Source organism: Grammomys surdaster, unplaced genomic scaffold (assembly GCF_004785775.1).
Source record: "Grammomys surdaster isolate TR1022 unplaced genomic scaffold, NIH_TR_1.0 273, whole genome shotgun sequence".
NCBI lineage: Eukaryota > Metazoa > Chordata > Mammalia > Rodentia > Muridae > Grammomys > Grammomys surdaster.
Genome location: NW_021604714.1, coordinates 1,338,583 through 1,359,741, shown reverse-complemented (window position 1 = coordinate 1,359,741; position 21,159 = coordinate 1,338,583). Strand labels below are relative to the sequence as shown.

Sequence of the window (21,159 nt, the reverse complement as noted above, 5' to 3'; positions counted from 1 at the left end):
ACATGTACATACGTATATATGAGACAGGGTCTCTAGTGTTCTAGGCTGGCCTTGAACTCCCTACAGCTGAGGATGACCTTGAACTTCTGACCCTCCCACCTTCACCTCCCACGTCTGGGATTGCAGGTGTGCATCAGCACACCCAAGTTTATACAGTGCTGGAGAATTGAAGCCAAGCGCTCTATCTCATTAAGCGCCATTCTCAGCCTGACGTGGGCCTAACTTTTGGCCTTTGTGTACCCCAAGGTGTATCTCAAATTTTGAGTGACAAAATCCAAGACTTCCTGAGTCCCCAAGGGAAAGCCTTCTGCATGAGGCTAGCAGGACAGGGTTTAGGGGATCTTCTTCACAGAAGGACACTTCGATCAGGCCCCTGCTATCCAATAGCTTGGCAAAATCGTACCAACCTTCTAATTAGGGACCTGAGAGGGAGGTCTTGGAGCCACCTGGGACCCACTGTCCATTCTGTCTGGTTCTGTATCTGCTGCCTGAGTGAGTTAATGTCTTCGGCTGATATAAATGTTCAGCATGACAGAGCGGGGCCGAGGACAGATGTGTAAGTTTCCTTTTTTATATTTTCTCACTTCTCCTTTATAGACAATTGTCTATTTTGTCTAAACCTTTCAAAAGCCTGAGGAACGTCAGGAGGGCTGTCTCAGGCCTGGAGTTACCTGAAGACAGAGGGCTAGGAAGTCGGGGGAGGACTGGGAAGTCTCAAGAACAGGCTATATCACAGGATTGGAACCTATAACCTAAAGTTTGGCTTGTGGTCCAACGCTGAGCCCTTTACAATGGTCTTGGCGACACTGGCCCTTTTACAGACCCAGTAATTCTCAGTACCCAGCTGCCACACAGCAGCACTCAGAAGAGACATGACTCCCACCTCAGGGGTGTCAGCAGTCCAAGAGGATCTTAAGATAATGCCAAGGGGCTCCAGCTCCCTCTGTGCTCCTTGGTGAGGACCCTTTCCCACATTTTGTCTTGGGGGCTGTGTGAGAAAGCATCAAGGACACTTCTGTAACCTGTCGCTACCCAGGGAAGGAGTGCGGTGGCTTTTCTAAATCCCAGGAAGCGTCCTCAGAGGGACAGGAAGGTCTTCATGTTGAGGGTGGGCAGCAGTATGGGGGTGCTCGGGCAGGACAACTCTCTTCGAAGTCTTGCCTCTGAACTCCCCTCCCTGGGGCTGGGAGCTCCTCCCAGACTCGTCCAAAAGGGTAGGGATCGGAGCAGCCCGGGCGAGTCCCAAGGGACTCAGCCACGTCGGGAACAAAGGCCCACAGAGGGGTCGAGGAGAGCGAGGCTCCCAGGGGGGCGAGGGGTGGCTGCTGCCCTCCCTCTCGGCTCCTCCCTCCTCCCTACGTCCTCCGCCTCCTCCATCCTCTTCGAGAGGCCGGGTGGGCGGCCGCGCCAACTTTACCAAGCGTCCCCAAGTTGCCGGGTACGCGTGTGAAGTCAGGCGGGGAGCTTGGCGGAGAGGCGCGGGGCTCCCGAAACCTTGGCTGTGACTCAGAAGGCCGCCTTCGGCCGCTAACGGGATCGGAGTCTTGGGTAGGACCGGTCGTTCGCCTGCAGCTAGGACACCGCCCGCCTGGCGCCGCTTCCCGCCCAGCGAGGGGACCAGCCGGGCCGCGCCTCCCTGCCCGCACTCGCCGGGGACGCAGAGTGGGCGCCGTGGGGAGCGCGGCCCCAACATCTTCCGAGCCGAGGGGGCAGTTGGGGGCGGATGCTGCCCGTGCTGGACGCCGGCCTCGGGAGAGTCAGATCCGCCCGCCGGGAGGAGGAGGCTCAGCCGGGGTAAGTGGGGTAAGTGGGGAACCCGCGTCCCGGCACCGCCTCCTGGGCCCCAGTCGGGCTCCGACTGCATCCCGGAGCACGCGCCAAACTTTTGGAGGAGAAGGGGACCGGTGGAGGGCGGGAGGGGAGTTCCCTGCGTGGGGAAAACCCCACACTGCCTGATTCCCATCTCCCTGGTACCCACAGCCACCGCGTCACCACACAAGCCTTAGGCGAGAATCTCAGCACCTTCACACCGACCGTCCTGCACATTCTGAAATGCATGCTCCTGGGAGCCAGGGTTGGGAACTTTTAAACCAAGCTGGGTTCTTTGCTGGCTCCGCAGCTCCTTCCACCATTGAAACCCGCCCCCCTTCCCAAACACCACAACAGGGGACTACTAGCTGCCCGGGCTTTGGGGAGCCGTGACTGGGACCCACTGAGGCTCAGAAACGGGGAGGAAGAAGCGAACACTGAAGTCACTTCTCCCCGGCTAGCAGGGGCGAATTTAGTGTGGAAACTCCATGTCTGGATGATGTGTCTGGGTATGCGCAGCCCTTCCGGAGGGAGATGGGGGAGACCGGAGCCAGCGATTTGGAAACTTTTAAAGTCCTTCTGGACTGGGGTCTTTAAGCTGTAAGGAAAAGGCTGCGTGCTGGTGCTGCGCCTGACATCTGCGTGGTATCCCTGACAGGGCGTTGCAAGGAAGCAGAGACCCTTCCCCCTGGCGGATGTGCTTCCTCAGAGGAACTTCCATGGAGGGGATCTCAGCTCGGGGGCCATATAAATGGGGCCATGGATTGAACTGAGACTTAAGTCAGGGTGAAACCAGGCCTGTTGGTCTGTTTTGCACCAGAATGTCTGCTCCGTTTCTGATTCGTAGCGTCCGGCATGTCCCAAGGATCTTGAGACTAGTGCAGTGCAGGGCACACAGTCTTAATCAGTGGCTGTCTGGTGATTGAGGGCACCGGTAGTGAATTATGGACTTGCCTTGAGCGGAACCCAGCTAGCCTCGGCTGAATTGGCATTGATCTTCTTGAAGAAAAGGCGGCCTCAGTGACTGCAGGGAGCCCTCCCTGCCTAGTGTCTTGGGCGGTGGTCAGGTTGTGGCTCGAGTCCACTGTGCCTCATGGTTACCTCTCCCTTCCCAGGGCAAGAGGAATGTTCCATTTCAGCGTCTGGCTACGTGCGGGAAGGAATGGGATCGGAGAGATTGCGTGCTGTTTGGCAGACTTGGGGAGTTCTGTGATGGACAGTAAAATAGATTGTATTAATCTTCCCATGTGCCCACCATGGGCATCAGTGAGTTAGTGGAGGAAAAAGACCAGTGGGCATATGCTGGGATAGAGTCCCTGGGACATGTGGAATTGGGGACATGTACTCTTGCTGGCCTGGCTGGAGAAGATGACCACAGGAGTCCAGTAGAAGCTGTGACTTCCATCAGAGGCTTGACTTGACGGTAGCATGTGATAGCATTGGCCAGAGGTGGATCATAGTTCCGTTACAGAGTATCCACGGCTCTTCTTCTGTATCAGCTGGTGTGAGCCTCCCCCCCCGGGGGGGGGGGGGCAGAAACATTCCTTTTTCCTGGAACTGGGGCTGCTAGCAGTTGGGACTGATAGTCCAGAAAGTTGTGAGGGTGGCCTTGGCCTGACACCTGGAAGAAATGCGTCAGTCCCCACTCCGGTTGCTGAAGAAGAATACTTACTAGCAGTGGTGTAGACTCCAGGGCCCTAAATGCCAGGATTAGCAAGATGCGTGGGCAGTGCCAGGCCTGTGGTCCCAGAGGAGAGAGGAGGGATTTTTGTGCATGGCCACTCCCAATTCCTGGGAGAATACCGCCCCCTTTCTATAGCTCCTCTCCACCTTCATCATGTCTTCTGCAGTCAGGAGCTTTCATAGAAACTGTCCCGAGAGTCATTATGCACTCTGGGATTTCCATTTCGTCTCCTTTTTTTTTTTTTTTTTTTTAACAGATGGGAGACTAAGCCTCAGAAAAATTAGACATCTTTCAGAGTCACACGGTTGGTAAGAGACCAAGCCAGGATTTGAACCTGGAGAGTCTGACTTCAGAATTGTGCTGACTCCACCATGCTAGCCTGTCTGTATAGGCTCTGTAGCAACGAGGCAGAAGCATTGGTGTTGCTTTCTAAGCTGGTTCTGGGGCCTGCCTTTGGCCGCCTATCTTTTCCCACAGTCTCTGGGGAGTCATGGAAACCAGAGTCAGGTTGGTACTCGGCTCCAGGCCTTTGGTGCGACTCTGCAGGCAGGAAGCTGAGGGTTTGGGTATAAATGCAGTGACATGGTACAGAAACTAAACAAGAGACAATGCCCTACTCAGCTGTGAATGGAGAAAACTGTCCCTTATGACTGTCCTGTGGCTGGGCTGTGTGTCATCTATCCCCCCTTCCCTGTTCTGCCCTTGATAGCAGACACTACTGTCTAAGGAAGTTATTCCTCACCAGACATTTCCCTGGTGGACAGCCATAGCCGTCTTTCTTATCATACCATGTGCCCCAGCGTGCCAGACTCTTCGGATCATCAGAAAGGACAGGTGGAGCAGAGCCAGGCGACTTGGGGAGAGGATAATAACTGCTCACTTTGTCCCCAGCTGCACTTCTGTACACACGGCTCACAAAGTGTAAGCTGTCTGACCCCATGGGGCACAAGAAGATATGACGACCAAGAGTGGGTGCTCAAGAGACAGGGAACTGTAGCCACACTGCTTCAGTGTCTCCTGCTTGATGCCAAAGCTGGGCACCTGAGTTTTAGAATACCTGGTGTCCTGTTCCTCCAACCTCCGAGGGTTAGGTTCACCCCTGGAGGAACAAGGTTTTTAGCTACCCAGGGCCTCTGATATGGTATCCATCATATGAGAAAAATAGGTACCTTTGAAAGAAGGCAAGAGGCCTTGGGTGAACAAAGCCCAGCGGACACCCCAACCCGCATCTAACAGAATCTCACTGGGTGAGCAGGTCCAAGTGCCTTGAAGTCCTAGCTGCAGGGCACCAGGAGCCTTCTTCCCCTCATTGGCAGAGTGTACATACTGGGTGGAGAGAGGAAGGTGGGGATGAGGACCACCCCACAGAGCAGTTTGGCTGGTCATCTTTGTACCTGCAGCCCTATCCTGGTGCCTGACACCCAAGGAAGCTGGGAGTTGGGAATGTTATCAATCGAAGGGTGAATGAAGCCTGGGAAGGACTGTGCGCCATTACTGGGAAGTTGCACGGAGGGTATCTTAGCCACTAGAGATGGCTCAGAGCCTCAAGCCTCAGGAAGTCAGGGCAGCAGCACTTAAACGGGACAGATTTTTTTTTTATCACCCTTTCTTCTCTAAGGCCTAAAGAGAGGGTAAGAAGCTGTCTGTCCTGCTCCAAATCTGTGGATTCCACAGCTGGGTGTGGGTGGTAAGGAACAGGGTGTTGGCCTCTGCTGCTGCAGGCCCAGGCACCTTCTGTCTCCATTGTCCCAACTCTAGCTGCCTGCTCCTGGTCCCCAGCCAGTGTGGAGGCAGGAACTGGCTCCCGTCTGTCTCCAGCATCTGCCTGGCTCCTCCCGAGCGCTGCCACCTTCTCACAAAGATGGCTGTGTGCCGGAGCATTGAGGGTTTCTCCAAATTCTGGGCAATTCATCACCAGGGTCCTGAGGACTCTGTGGGAAGTCTGGAGGAAGTATGGAAAACCAACAAACTAATTTCCCACTCAGCTGCTCCTGGTAGCCAGGAGTAAACACCGCTTCTGGGGCCAGCCTTAACTGTCAAAGCATTATGCCTGTCCCTCCTTGCCCTGCCCTACCTCCTTGACTTTGGGAGCCTCAAAAGCCAGGGAGCATACCCTGGCCAAGCCAGTCCTGTGCTGCTGGACTGGATGTTGGTGGTTGGGATTGGGCAGCACTTGTGGGATGAAGGACAGCATGGGGCTACGGCTCAACTCTCCGACTCTCTGGGTAAGTTCTTGGTCTGGGAGGAAGGCTGGTACTTTGACCTGGAAGGTGGAGAACAGCGGGGGTTTTCACCAGCTTTGGGGCATCTTACACATTGCTTCTGGGTGAGTGGATTAAAGTTAATTTTCATCTCTCCAAGATGGGGTCCACTTGCGATAAGACCATTAGAGACCATGTACTCCTTTTCTTCAGATGTGTTCTGGATTGACAAAACTGTCCAAGAGTTGGGTCCTCTCAGGGAAGCCGCTAGTGTGTGGCTCCTCAGAGTACATGCACTAGTGGGCCGTCCGTGTCTTTGAGATAGGTAGCTGGCCAGGCGGTGATAGCACACGCCTTTAATCCCAGCACTTGGGAGGCAGAGGCAGGTAGATTTCTGAGTTCAAGGCCAGCCTGGTCTACAGAGTGAGTTCCAGACCACTCACTCTGAAACCTGTCTCAAAAAAACCCAAAACAAACAAACAAACAAACAAACAAAACAAGCAAAAAAGGAGATAGGTAGCTGACCCTCTAGGGGCAAATGTAACTTATTTGCGATGAACTGGAAGCTCACTTTCAGTAAGAAAGGACCTGAGTGAGTGCAGGTCACCAGTGTTCACAATCTCCAACTTAGGGCCAAGCAGAGTGCCAGAGCCCTCTCATGTGTGGCTATGCAAGTGGGGTCTATAAACGGGACACTTCGGGAGCCTGGGAGAGGGGCATTGCCTGAGGGTGTTCAGTACTGCTCCTCCCCAACCCCCATGATTGCAGATTTTTTTCTCCTCTGGAGTTAAGGGTGAAACTCAGGGCCTTACACACTCTAGGCAAACTCTCTACCACTGAGCCCCCTCCCCAGACCCACCTTGTAGCCTTGTAGGGGGAGGAAGGGCTTAATAGCCACACAACCACGTATAAACAATTTCACAAAAACGTACACACACACACACGCACGCACACACACACACACACGCACACACACTCAGGTGCGCACCCACACACAGAATATTAAGTAAGCATAAGACATGTAGATATACTCCAAAATCATCTACGGGTTCAATCGGCTACAACCTTAAGCACTAAAGCAAACTATGTGATATTTAAGAACACCCTGGGCTAGGTACTTAACTTTTCTGAGCCCTCCTTCCTTCGGGAAGAAGGGACTGGAAACCCGGGTTTGACTGGCTGTTTTGAGTTACAATGTATACGGAGGCTAGAATTGGACACAATGTATGCTAGGCGTGTGGTATTCCTGGCATCTTTCTGGCACACCCCTGTGCGAGCTGTTTATAGCGCTAAGGGTGTAAAGCATCTCAGGGATACCCAAATTGAGGCTGGATCAATAGACTACACTGGATGAGACCAGATTCTCCACTACAGGAGCACAGCCTTGTGCTAGACCCTCAACAAGACTTTATAGGAAGACTATCACATCTTCCCATGGGCAGCTCACAGAGTGCAGGAGTGCAGCAGTGAACTCCTCCGAGAGTTAGTGGAATTCCTTCAACAGCAGTTTAAAAGCAGGGATACATGGAGTTCTCTGCTTAGCAAGGGAACCCTGGGAAGCCAGATGCAGGTGGGGCTGCAGACCTTGTTCCCTTGGGAACATATTGGACTTCTGAGCATAGTTCTGAGCCATTAGAAGGCTCACAGTTGGGTATGGTGGCCCATGCCTGTAATTCCAGCACTCTGGAGGGAAAGGCAGGAGGCTCAGGAGTTCAAGGTCATCCTAGGCTACAGAGAGAGTTCGAAGCTAGCCTGGGCTACATGAGATCCTGGGGACAGAGAGACATAGATAGACAGAGACTGATAGACACACACACAGGGGACACAGAGAGACAGAGAGACAGAGAGAGCTCACAAGCCTACGGCCTGGATGATATCAGTGCCTCCATGGGCTGCTATGCTTTTGGTATGTATCTAGTGTCCACAAGTGCACTTTCAGGTGCCTGTGCCAGCTCCATTCTACCTGTCAGCTGGCCCCACCCTGCTTCCCTGTCTCCCTTCCTCTCCAGCTGCCTCGCCATCTGCAAGATCCTGGAAAAGGCTACTGTGCCTGAGCCAAAGCAGTGTTAGCTGAGGAAACATTTTGCAAAAAAGTGCCCCCCCCAACTCCCCGTGTAGTCCGAACCCCTGACCCCCACCTCCCAGCTGCAACTGCTCTAATTTTCAGCAAAGAATTTCACAGCTCAAAGCACACAAGCCACAGGCCGCCTGGGCTGGCCGTGCTCTTCAGCTCCTCTCTGGAGACAGCCAGAGTCTGAGTGCTAAGGGCAGATGCCCAAGTCTTAAGAAACTCCAAGGGAGAAAGCTAGAAGCCAAGTGTCTCAAGGGGGGAAGCCCTTTCCTCTGAGAGTGGATGGATCTCCCCTGGCCTATGGACAGTGCTAACCCCTTTTGCACCTTGTGTCGATGTCTGAGGGCAGGGCCCACAGGAACCAGAAGCTCCAACAGTTGGTATGTCAGCACCACCCCTGATTCTTCCCACATGCCTTTAATGGCTTCCCAGGCAGCTCCCGAGCTGGTCACTGGAACCGTCACCATTTTTAGGCTGAGCCCCACCACATCCATGACTGTTAAGCTGGCAGATCTTTGCCTTACCATGACGTCACCGATAGACTAGTTCTCTGCCAGTGAACTGAGCCAGTTCAAGCCAGACTAGAATATATTAAAGGCAAGTTTGTTGAGAAGCTGCCCTCTGGCAAGTTCATTGGCCCAAAGGACCAGGGAAGACCAGAAAGTTCACCATGGGGGGCTGGGGAGAGAAGGTAGGAAGAAGGGAGAGAGAAAGAGTTCAGGCACACAGAAAGAAGGAGATGGGGGGGTTGGGGGGTGGAGGACGAGCTCGAGGGGGGGGTGGATAGTGGAGACCAAAATGTCTGGATTATGTAGGGAAGATCCCCTAGGGAAGGGCAGACCAGTCCCTGGGCTGGAAAGTTCAGGGCTGGGGGCAGGGTATGCCAGGAAGGGACTGAGGGATGCTGGGAGAACTGGAGGCCAGATCTACTTTGATATGTAACATATGCATCTCAGTCCCTTGTCCTGGGGTCTGAAACCAAACAGTCGCAGGTGTGTATTTGTCTTCATGTGGCTGTCCTCAGAGGAAGGAGTCTGGGGGGTGTCACATGTCACTGAGGACACCTCAAGAGGAAACATGGTTCTGACTCTCCGAATTTGACCTGGCATCCACTAGCTGACCCCAGTTGGCATCTCATCATGCAGCAATCTGTATATATCAGGGCTAGTATCTATACTAGTGGCTTCCGGAGCCAGGAGGTGAGGACACGACAAAGCCTCAGTTTCCCCACAGCCGTTTCAGCAATGCAGAGTCCTGGGTTCCATGGCCTGTGAGCTGTGGAACGCGGCTGCTTCAGCCCCCACACAACCTCCTCTCTGGAATTTCAAGCTCCTTCCCCTCATTTCCTGGGCACACAGCTTGAACCCCACAGCCTCTTTAGCTCCTCAGGATACCACCTCCTCCATCCTTCTTCCCCCTTGGCATACATGTCACTCTCTCCTGGAAGTCTGGCTGGGTGGCTCCTATCACAGAGCCTGCATGTCCATGCTATCCCATAACATGGCGGCTGTTGGTATTATGGCCAGGGGGCTCCGTTGGATAGTGACTCTGATGATGGTATTGTCCAACCTTACTCATCTGTGTCCCCTGTGCTGAGTCCTGTCCAGGGCATACAAAGAGCATGCTGTGTACTGTCTTGAGTACAGAAAGCAAGAACTACAGATGTGAAGTAGGAGCAGCTGGCAGAGGTGTTATGGTAGTCCAAGCCAGGATGACCCAGTAGGCAAAGGGAGATTATGGTGAATGGGTATGGGACAATGAATGGGTGTGGGAGCGTGAAAAGGTTGGCTTGGTTTCTGGTGGAACACTGGCTGGAGATAGCCAGAGACCCAACAGCTGTCCATGCCTGCAAGGGACGGCATATATTTCACCACACTCCAGATTCCAGGCTTCTGACATGCAACAAAGACCTTCATTGATCTGCGTCTTTCAGTCACGTAGGGCAACACCCCTACCAGCTCCTCCACAGGTAGAGAGTGTGACTACAGGCCTCAGCCTCAAGAGATCTCCATATTAATGATAAGCCTGAAGGCCAGAGGGCATAGCCAGTTAAGTATTCTCTCCCAGACCCTCCTCCCTCCCTATTTAAGTCAGGCTCACCCTGAGAGAGAGGGGGGTGCAGCCACATTCGTCCACTTTCTGCCATGACAATAAACCTCTTGAAATCATGGACTTTCTCGAGTCTTTGGGGCCTGCCGTGGAGAACCATGGAGGGGTCCTTCAATTACCGAGCTGTAGCCTAATCTCCTGCCTGGAGGACTTCTGTGTTCTCGCCACGGAGGCCGCAGATTCAAGCAAGCTAGCAGAGCCGCTAAGTCAGCCAAGCAAGTACAATAAGGAAGAGTCTCCATCGTGCAGGGCACTGTCAGGGTCTCCTTCTCTTCCCCTCGTTCCTCTCATGTCTCTGTTCTTCCGTGGCCCCCAGTGGCGTCTGGGAGCCCAAGGACAAAGACCGTCTACCAGCCTCTGGGTCCACTCAAGAGCCCTGTCCCCACAGGAACTTTAGACTGAGAACTTTACACACCCGGGTGGGGCCCCGCAGTGCCTGCTTGGTGCTGCGTAGAAAAGGCTCAGTCAATTTCCCGCGCTTCTGCCACTCTGAGCCGTGGTTCCAGCTGACTGAACCATGGCAGACACACAGGAACCACAACTCCACCCAACAGGATCCATGCCTGCCCACACACCTGCGCAAGCTATCAGCCCCACAAATGGGAACAACAGAGAGTGTCAGGGACAGTGGACCCCCAGACACATGACCTGTCTATTTGTTATCTAGTGGGACCTGGGCAAGTATCCTGAAACCCTTGAGAGACTTCTCCATCTATCCCAGCCTGCCCAGCGTGTCTCTTTGTGACAGGCTGCTGCTCCCTGGATGGGTATTCTCCAGGCTCTCAGCTTAGCCGCGTAAGCCATCAACGTCTGGTCCCTTCCTCTCTGTAGATACTCAGGCAACCTTTCCAGGGTTTATGTCCTGAGCTCCAGGCAAAGCAGGTCTCTGAGGCTGTTGTTTCTTTGAGGAGACTGAGGCAGAGGGAGGAGAGGAGCCACTTGCTCTTTGGTTCCATCTGTAGCGCCCCTGGTTTGTCTTTTCAGAAGTTGTAGGTCTAGATTTTGGGGTTCAGGGACCTCGCATCTCATCTTACTCAACACTATGTACGGTGGACTGGTGATAGGGAGAGGTCCTTCTGGAAAAGAGATGAGAAAGGTGTTGGTGACCACCTCTCTCGTCTCAGTGAGTCTTGCTGTGTGACAAGGACTCAAGAAGGCTCTTGTCATACAGGAAGCCTTCTGAGAAAACAGAGGCGAGGGTGCTCAGATGCGCTGCAGGGACCAAGAAGAGAGTACCCAGGCTGCACTGCTCGCAGGATGCAAGAAGAAAGGACAAGGGCGAGCGTGGCTACGCGTGCAGGCTCTAGAGCCAACCTGCCTGCCTGTGCTCACCCTCACTGTCAGTGTGACCAGGGCCAAACTGCTGACCCTTCCTGTGCCTCAGTTTCCCCACTGATGGAACTCAGTGTGTAGAGTATATGTGAGAATAAGATGCAAAGGCTTTTATTATTGCATTTGTTTGTCTGTTTGTTTGTTTGGTGTGTGCGTGCCAGAGAATATCTTACTGCAGTCAGCACTATGTGGGTCCTGGGGATTGAACCCAGGTGTTGGGCCTGGCAGCCAGCATTCGAGCCGTCTCTTAGCTCAAATGTTTTTATTGTGCTGTGCTTAGCACATTAGCATCAAGCAAGGTGAGCTGCTGTATATACAGGTGTGTGTGTGTGTGTGTGTGTGTGTGTTGCTGTTGGGAACTGGAGACTGTGTGAGTGTATGTATGTATGTAGGTAGGTAGGTAGGTAGGTTTTAGTGTTTTGAAGTGGAATCTCACTGTCAAGCTCCGGCTAGGCTAGAAGCCTTCTACGTAAGCCAACCTGGCTTTGAACATAAGGCGGTCCTCCTGCCTCTGCCTCCCAAGTGCTGGGATCACAGATACGTGCCACCGTGCCTGACTCCCATGAATTTTCAAAGGCAGCTAAAAAGTAAACTGAGTTTGTACCTTAGCTCCCCTGAGATACCTCACTTGGCATGACATACCTTGCTGCATGCTACATGCTTGGTGCCCTCACTAAGCCTCCGTTCAACCTATCAAGGTTGCTAGCAGGGCCCCCATTTGTCAGATGGGTAAACTGCTCCCCGAGGCTACCCAGCCATGAGCATTCAGAGACAGGCCTGGCTCCCTGGATTTGTCTGTGCTTAAGTCTCTCTACATAGTAGAGGTTGGCTGAGGCTGGCTGAGGCTGGCTGAGGCTGGCTGAGACTGGCTGAGGCTGTGCGGAGGGCTTGGATATAGGGCTTGAATTTCCACAGCAGGGAGAATGAGAGGTGACAAGGGAGAGATGCCAGGACAACTCAGAAGGGAAGATGGCCTGGACGCCACAGAATAAAGCTCACTATTCATAACCTAGGATAAGCCGTTGAGTCACTGGGGGAAACCTGACATCATTGCGTCTCTCTGTCTGCTGCCTACCTGCCTGCCTTTCCTGGGCTCCTGGAGACCCTCAATGCCCACAGTCCTATAGCTGCCACCTCCACCAGGTAGCAGGGCCAGAAGCTGCCTTGTAGCTTCCGAGACTCTGTTTCCCGACTTCCCGCCTCTCCTTTTGTGCTAGGAGGATTTCAGGCTGACATTATGGTACCCAACTTCTGAGTTTTCAGAGTCTCTTTTCCTTTGGGAAAGGTGCCTGGTCTCCTGTTGGGAGTCAGAGTTCGCTTGTTTGTTTTTGGAGACAGGTCTCACGTAGTCCAGACTGGCCTCAAACACTGTATAGCCATGAGTTTCTTGTTCCATTTCCCAAGTGCTGGGGTTCCAAGGGTGTGTCACCATGCCCACATTTTTGAGATGATGAGTATTGAACCCAGGACCTTGTGCATGCTAGGTAAGTACTGAGCTGCATGGCTAGCCCAGGATGCAGCCGAGCGTCTGAGAGATCTTCGTTTAAGCATCTTTGGCCAACTGCTTCACGTCCCTTAATTAGATAGCATTTTACAGATGGCAACAACGAGGCCCAGAGGGGTCAGGGGCCTTATCCGTAGCCACACAGCCAGAATTCAAACTCATTATCTAACTCACATGTGCTCTTGGCCGCTGTAGCAAATGGACTGCACTTGACCCAGACTCACCATGTTGGCGATGCAGACGCAAAGTACCAGGGGTGCTTCCATGTCTGAATGGGTCACTATTCATTTTCCTAGAGCATGGGGACCCATGTGGGATGAGGCACCGAGCAGTGGCTCCCCCGGTCATGGGAAGCTGGGTAACTTGTTGTTTTTTTTTTAACCCTTACAGATTCCCCTCTCAGGAAGGCACATTCTCTATGCGTCAGAGGGGCATCTGTCCAGGATTTGGTGGGTCAGACCTGGAAAAAGAATATGAGTCAGGCTGGGGCGGGCTGCCAGCTTCCTCGGCCCAGGCTATGGGTGCAGGATGCCAGGCTGCTGCAGCTGCTGCTTCGACTCAAAGCTCTGTTCCTGCTGCCCCTCAGCCAGAAGCTGGGGGAAGAGGTCTGTGCCAGCTTCATACAGAGTGGCACCTTTACACCCTCCTACCACCTCTCGAGGGAGGGACCTCACCCGGTTAGCCTGGTTTTCCAGTTAAGAATACGGAGGCTGTGTGTGTGTGTGGGGGGGGGCATTTCTGACTGTTTGAGCTTCTGCAGCTGGAAGGAGGAGGAAGAGAAGTGAACCCCCTTTCTGTGTGTAAAAGGACAGAGAATCTTCTTTCCTGGAGGCAGGGACCAGCATGCTCCTCTCATAAAGGGTGCACAGATTTTTTTGACCCTTTTTCCTTAGCACCTTATTCTTGAGTCGGTGATATAGATGTGAGCCCAGAGGGCTCTCTACTTGAATTCCCAGATGCTTGTGTCCACAGCAAAGAATGAGGCAGGATCACATGAATAGGGGCGGAGGCGAAGACGGTCTATTAAAAAAGAGGAAGGCAGTTCCGAAAGTGGGCGTGGTCCAGAGCGCTGGGAGGGGTTAGAAGCTCAGAGTACCCCCCCCCCCCGCAAGAGCCCTGACCTTTGACTTTCAAAGTCTCTACTGTGGGCAGCCACTTAGCAGTAACATAAGCAGCAATAGGGGTGACAGAGTGGGATTCCACAGGGTCCCCAATGCAGCACTGGTCCCAATTATTTTTCAGGTTGTACCTCAGTTTACGTAATAAAACAGAAAGCCCAAATGGAGTGGAATTTGAGTTGCCTTCAAAGTGGAGAGGCTGAGGAATTGTCCCCTTATAGCCTGTGTAAGAACCTAAAATGATCCCAACACTACCAAAAAATAAAATAAAATTGGGGAATTAAAAACAAACAAACAAGGCAAGGTGGTGGTGGTAGCTCACACCTTTAATCCCAGCACTCAGGAGGCAGAGGCAGAGGCAGAGGGATCTCTGTGAGTTCGAAGCCAGCCTGGTCTACAGAGTGAGCTCGAGGACAGCTAAGGCCACACAGAGGAACCCTGTTTTGAAAAACCAAGAAGACAACAGACCTGACCCTGACATTACTTGTTGCCTGTGTAGACAGTCCCCAAATGCCCCAGTCAGGCATAGGAATGAGAATTCACCATGTAATTTTGTCAACGTTGTGTCAGGGACAACTGGTACTTGTCCTAAGATTTATGAGGAAACAAGAAAATAAAAATCAGGACCGGTTCTTGTCTATCTCCAAAGTGTCTGGCATGCCTCTCTAAAGTCAAACTCTCCTGTTCTGCAAGCCTCTCTTGCTTTTAATGAGTCTCACAGAGCCCAGGTTAGCCCTAAGTACTGTGAAACCGGGGAAGACCTTGAACTCTCAATCCTCCTGCCTCCACTGGAGAGCTGAGATTATAGGCTTTGTGCTACCATATCCAGCTCTTAGAACAGCCATTTAAATAGGCCTGGACATTTACGAAGAGAGATAGTAAAATCCTACTCTGGCAAGGAAGGTTAGGGCACCATGGAAGCCTCCCCTGCCACCTAGCAAAAGCCAGCCAGCCTTCTCTACAAAGAAAGCAACAGCTCTCCAGAAATTCCAGTGTGATGACTGAGCTGAGCCGAGAGCAGGAAAGACTCAGGCCTGGGTGGTTTTATCACCTCTAACCCCACCGGGACTAAGGGAAGGGGACAGTTTGAGCCTGGAAAGGCCTCTGCCAGTCCAGGCTTCTCAGTGTGGTTGGGGTGGGGAGACACTTCCCAAAAATCCCTGAAGAAGGGTCACTGGAGTTATGCCAATGGTGCAGAACTGGACTCAGGGTATAGTGGCCTGGCCACTGAAGAGACTGGGACACCACACAGGGCTTCAGGTCTGTAGACTTCTAGGTGAGCATACAATGCCCTGTGTTGCATTTTGGGTAATCATAGTTAGATCCTTTGTGAAGGCTGTTTATGTCCACGGCCTTCTGAAGAGAAGCAGAGGCACGTCAGGCTAGCACAGGACCTGGGTGGAGAAGTGATCTGCCCTAGATATCTACAGAGGGGTCTTAAGGCTATGGACTACTCCTGGAGGCCTTTAATGGCTCAGAGAGTCCATATGGTATCAGCTGAGTGTGATCTTCGGAACCCACTGCTAGAAGAGAGGACCAACTTCTAAAAGTTTTTATCTGACTTATACACACACACAAACACAAGCATGCACACATGCAAATAAAATAAAAATACTACAGGAAAATGGAGACTCATTCTCAAAAGGGAAATGAGAGTCTTCCATTTTGCCCCAGAGAAGGGTGCTCTTAAACACAGGTGCCCAGCTGCACCAGGGGAAAGATAACCATACAAATGAGCATGAAAATCAGTTAGTAAAAGGCCTGGAAGTCCTTCCTTACTGGGACTGAATGCAAAGACAGTGTTTGGGAAAGCAGACGGTATATACATATACACATACACATACACACATATACATATACACACATATAAATACATATACATACATACATATACACATATATATGTGGGAAAGGCCAGGTTGATATGGACCTTGCCATCTCAATGGAGAAAAGAGGAGGGAGTCCCCAGACTAGGACCCCCAGCACTCCTCAGGCTAAACCAAGTTTTCCTGAGCTAGATGACCAGGCTTCCAGGAGAGTGAGCTGGTGCTCAGCTCCGTCTCTTCTGTAATGGATGGCCTCATCCCCTACAGTGCCTGGGTACCAGTGTGGTTATACTCTCCTTGAGTGGACACTGTTTTAGGAATCCCGACTCGGCCATGTCAGTCCTGGGATCTTGGCCAGAGTTTTGCTCCTTTTTGCATGTGTCTAAAACTTAGGAAGGAGTTCTGGGGTGAGATCCCCTCAAGCTTAGGGGCAGTCTGTGGGGTAGGGAAGCATGCTTTCCCATGGTGGCCTGTGTGAGGACCGCTGCCCTTGCCAAACTGCCTCCCTGCCCCTTGTCTGATCTTGAGGGCAGTGTCAAGGTGAAGTTCATCAACGTACTAGACAAGTTTTCCCTCCCTGCTTCCTTTGCATCTGACCCTCTGTCTCTATTTACGTATGTATTCAGTCTGTGTGGCGACAGCCCATGTCACCTCTAAGAGTGGAAATGGATAGCACAGAGGACAAGAAGATAAACACGTCAGGAAGGAATGTCCAGCCAGAGCCAGGGGACCTTGCCCTGCGTGGTCTGGCCTTTACTCTCCAGCTCGGTGTCCTTGGGCGGATTACTTCTCTGAGCCAATGTTTCTTGTTAAGACGGTGAAGGAGGTGATGATGGAAGGGTCCAGCTGCTGTGACCGTCAGGCAGCACAAAAGGATTGGAGGTGACACATTGGAGGGGAGGGGCTTCGTGCTAGTCTCTGGGGGACTGACGGTGGCTCTAAGCCAGATCCAGGGTGGCCCTGAAGACACGTATGGTTTGGGCCCAGCTATGATTATTGCACCCACCCTCTGTTACTGACTGCCTTTGCACCCAACCTGGGTTAGTAGCTGTCTGTTCTCCTTTGGACCGCTTCCCCTTGTCTGCAGCTCTCTACGGGTGCTTTAGACTGGTTATTTTATTCTCTTTATCGGAAAGGCAGATGCCTAGTACATAAGGTTCAAGAGCAACAGATAGAAACCAGTGTGTCTCATCTCCCCTAGTCCCTCCACTGCATGTGGCTGATTAACTATTTGGTCCAGCCCTGGCTACTTGCACAGGGACAGATCGGGAAGGATACAAACTTTTATGTACATGGCGAGAAGTGTGATATTTTTAAAATCAAAACTGTTGTAATTTTGTCTCTTTTTCTACATTTATTTGTTCATTTTGTTAGAGTAGCAGATGATAGGCATATGCAAAGATGCACAGGCTCATGTGTGAAGGTCAGAGGTCAGAGACAACTTATTGGTTCTGTCCTTCCACCATGGGGGTTTGAAACTCATCTTACTGGCCATAGGGGCTCACTATGTAGCCCAGGCTAGCCTTGAACTGTCAGCTTTTCTGCCTCAGCCTTCAGATTGCTAGGATTAAAGGTCTGTGGCACAAGACCAAGCTGAAGCTAAGTGCGCACAGTCTTGTTTAACTTTGGGACAACATTGCAGATAGCTGTCTGTCCTAAAAGTAGTCCTTCTTTGTGTCCCACCCACATGACTGTTGTACAGGACTGAAGGGACATGGCTGTGTTGTGTGGGACTGGAGGGACTCTCATGCTGTCTTGAAAACCTCCCATTCAGGCAAGTCACAAAAGGCAGAGCCAATCCCAGGGATCACATTCAGCACTAAAACACTGGCTTTCGAGGCTTCTGAACTGAAACCTCAGCACAGATTCACATAACTGAAACAGAAGTCTCAGGAACCTTAGATGAATGTATCCTTACAGCATGTGAGACACTCTGGGATTTTCTGTTTTATGTAGCACTGGTCTATGGAGAAAGTAGAGGAAGGACACAAGCTTGCCTGACTTAGTCAACAGACTGTGCGACCTTCAATTTCTTCATAGGAGGAGACAGTATGAGATAAGATCTTGATCATTAGTGTATATTGGACCCACCTTGGATGGAGCAACCAGGTTCGGCCTCCAGAATTCTGCTGGTGACCCTGGCCTAGCTCAAATATTTGCACACCACAGTGTTGAGAGGTGCCTGCAGCCTGGCAACCCTTTGAGATAGTTTTGTTAAGCAGCACAGGTTGGCTTGGAGCTTACTAAATGTGTACAGCCTAGGCTGGTTTCCAGTTAGTGCTTGCGATCGCCAGCCACCATGTCCAGCTTTCTCATGGACTATTTTTGGCTAGCAGGTTCACTTGATGGAACAGCTAAGGGTGGATGCTGGTAGCAAGCACAAAGGGAAAAGATGAGCTCAGATTGTCAAGGTGGTCCCTGGTGGCCGTACCAGGTTATCTTTGAACTTCTGGAATGCTCTCCTCCTAAGATGTAGTTTACACCGTGTATACAGAGTGTGGCATGTTGGAAGTTCTGAGCACAGAGACACTTGTATGAAGCTGTGTCTGAACAACCTGCCCCTCAAATCCCAGTCCCGTGGAACACAAAACCTTCCCAGCCTTGTGAAAACACTTCTAGAGGCTATGAAAGGCACCATTTACTCAGTGATTTCAAGTTTCTATTTTCCTAAGGGGAACAGTAGGTCAGGCGTGACTACCCAGAGGGTAGTGCTCCCTCTGGTTCCTCTGGGGTCCGCTGGGGTTCACTGGCCATCCTTGGCTTTCCAGTTTTACCCAGAAAGCTTCCCTGGCACTATGGCTTGTCTGCTTCCTAGACAGGCTTGTGGGACTCTCGGTCCCCACACTAGTCATCCTGCGTAGGCTTGGTTCCCTTGAGCCCCTCCCTAGCCTTGTCCCCTAAGCTAGCAGCCAGCTCAGCTGGGAGCCGCTCAGCTAGGAGCAGAGTGTTAAGTGGGCACAGAGCCTCCTCTGTTCCAGTAACAATGGCCCCTTGATGGCTAGATCGTGTCCCCTCACTCCTATTGGACTTTGGGGAGGAGAAAGGATGCCTGCCCTGCCCCCACCCCAGGCAGTCAATGCTGGGTGTGAGGTTAACTCAGAGGCTTTAGTCTTTGTCTGCCCACAGGACCTCTTTCTTCTTTCTTCTCAGGCTCTGACCCCTCCCATCCATCTCAGAGACCCTCCTGGGGCTTCAGGAATGGTTCAGTTCACTCACCTTAACAAGTATCCATTGAACAGACCCCTGGGCCCTGAAGGTTGCTGCTAGATAGGTGTAGATAACTGGAATATCGGAATAGCTACTCCTTGGATTTAGAGCTTTTACAATTTGCCTACTTTGGTACCGCCACAGGCTCCAGAGAGCTAATGCCAACCCCTTTCTCACAGTGGACCTTCAGGGCACTGATACGTTTTAGGTTTTACCAGCTGGAATTCTTATACTCAGCTGGGATTAAACGTCCTTGGGTCCTCTGACACCAGGCTAAGCATATCACCATAGTACCCCTAGTACCCCACTTAAAGAGCCGTGTGTTTGTAGAAGGCCAGATGTGAAATCCTCAACCTCAGGTATTTATGTCCGTAGCCGATGTGTTATCTTACATGGTAGAAGTTTTATGCATGTCATTTAGGATTTAGGGGTGGCAGAATGCCCTGGATTAGCTGGGTGAGAGCTAATTGCAGAAGACACTCAGAGCTATGCATCAAACCCAGGTATCTCTGAGTGCTAAGCAAACACTGTCAACTCTGCTTATGTCGAGCTCAGGAGATGGGTTTGAATGAATCCAACACCCACAGTATTAGAAGTTTTCCATGCACATGGTCCTAGGTAATACAGGGAACATAGACCTTTTCTTTCTGGCTTCTGTGTTTGGTCAGTCGGAGACATCATGGTGCTTGTTTGTAATCCCAGCACTGGGGAGGCAGAGGCAGAAAGACTTCTGGGAGTTCAGATCTGGACTTAATAGTAAGACCCTGAATCAAAAGGGAAAGACTAGTGTGGCCTTGCTGGTGAGCTAGTGTGCAACAGGCAGGACTGGCAGCTTCTGTCATCTCCTTGGATGTCCTGTGCTAGTGGGGTTTGATGCCCTTAGATAGTGTCTCTTAAGTCTTTACTAAGCCTAAGTTAGAATCATCTAAGGATACTTTGGCAGTCCTGATACCCAATATAGTCGTGACCTCAGGGGGTGGGACTTGGCCATCAGGAGTTCTTTTAAGCTCCCTAGATGCTATCGGGATTCAAACCCAGAACTCCAGAGCAGGCTCTATGCATTCCCAATGTGCTACTTCTCCTCTACCTGTGCAGACATCACCAATCAATTCCAATTCCCTTCTCCCAGTGGGATGTACCCATTCAAACTCAGCACTACAGGAAATCTTTTCCAACCAGTGAGCCTCAGAGAGGAGTTGAAAATAACTTGTCCTCCTAGCTGAGAAGCTTTCAACTGTCTGGCTAGAGCCGTGTGTATGTCTAGCTCTATCTGAACCAAATAATGGTAGAAATAATAACACCAAGCTTTGACCAGAAATAGTGACTGCCACGGTTATATAAGGATTGTTTGGAATGGTTAAGAATAGCCGGCGTGAGTCAGCTAGCATCCCTGTCCTGCAGTAAGTTGCTGTCCATCTGGGAGAACTACATGGAGGAATGCAAGCCAGCCGTGCCATAGGACAGACAGGCCCTGGTTGACATCTGTCTAGACCAGCAGTAACAACCAGCTGGATGCTGGCTCCTCTGCACTGGGAGCCTGCATCGTGCTGGAACTCAGGGTCCCCATTTTTTGCTTCTTGTATCAGTGCAGAGACAAAATATCTGACAGAAGCCACCTAAGGGAGAGGGGAGGCTGTCAGCGTTTACAACTCCAGTGACAGACTGTCCTAGCAGGGAAGGCACAGCAGCAGGGGCAGGAGATGGTGGGTCACATTGCACCTGCAGTCAAGAAGCAGAAAGTGGGGAATGTTTGTACTTCTCTCTATCTCCCTCCGTCTGTCTGTCTGTCTGTCTGTCTGTCTGTCTCTTTCTTTCTCTCTCTCTTTCTATCTATCTCTCTCCCTCTCTCTCTCCCTCCTCCCCCTCCCCCTTCTCTCTTAATTAAGACTAGGTCTTACTATGTAGCCCCAGCTGTCTCTGAAGTCATTACGTAGACCAGGCTGGCCTCAAATTTGCAGAGCTCTGTCAGTCTCTGCCTCCTCCTGAGGATTGAAGCCATGTGCCATGCCTGAGGTACTTTCTCCCTGTTATCTAGCCAGGATCCCCATGGAATGGTTCTACCAGTACCCGGGGTAGGACTTCCCACCTCAGTTAGCACAATCTAGAAAATCCTGGAAGGACGTGCTGACTCGAAATCCCATCCAGCTGTCAATCAGAATTATCCATCACAGCCATTAACCTCAAAATCCATGATGGACCTGTGCCTATGGAGGTGAAGGACGGGAAAAGAGAGGGCAGTGTCCACAGGAAGACCAGCCACGCCCTCCTCCCTCCACAAGTCTCCCAAGCATGTGAACC

At 51.7% G+C, this 21,159-nt stretch overlaps 1 protein-coding gene across 2 annotated transcripts in view; it reads left to right on the top strand.

Moving 5' to 3' along the window:
- The first annotated feature begins 1,705 nt into the window (after nucleotides 1-1,705).
- Nucleotides 1,706-21,159, top strand: part of Chst3 (carbohydrate sulfotransferase 3) — a 34,607-nt gene continuing 15,153 nt past the window's right edge. The window contains exon 1 of one of the 2 annotated variants that reach the window (XM_028776891.1): nucleotides 1,706-1,794. The gene's annotated coding sequence lies outside the window, so the exon portion shown is untranslated. Of the gene's footprint in view, nucleotides 1,804-21,159 lie in introns of both variants that reach the window. The other variant, XM_028776892.1, reaches the window with a different exon arrangement.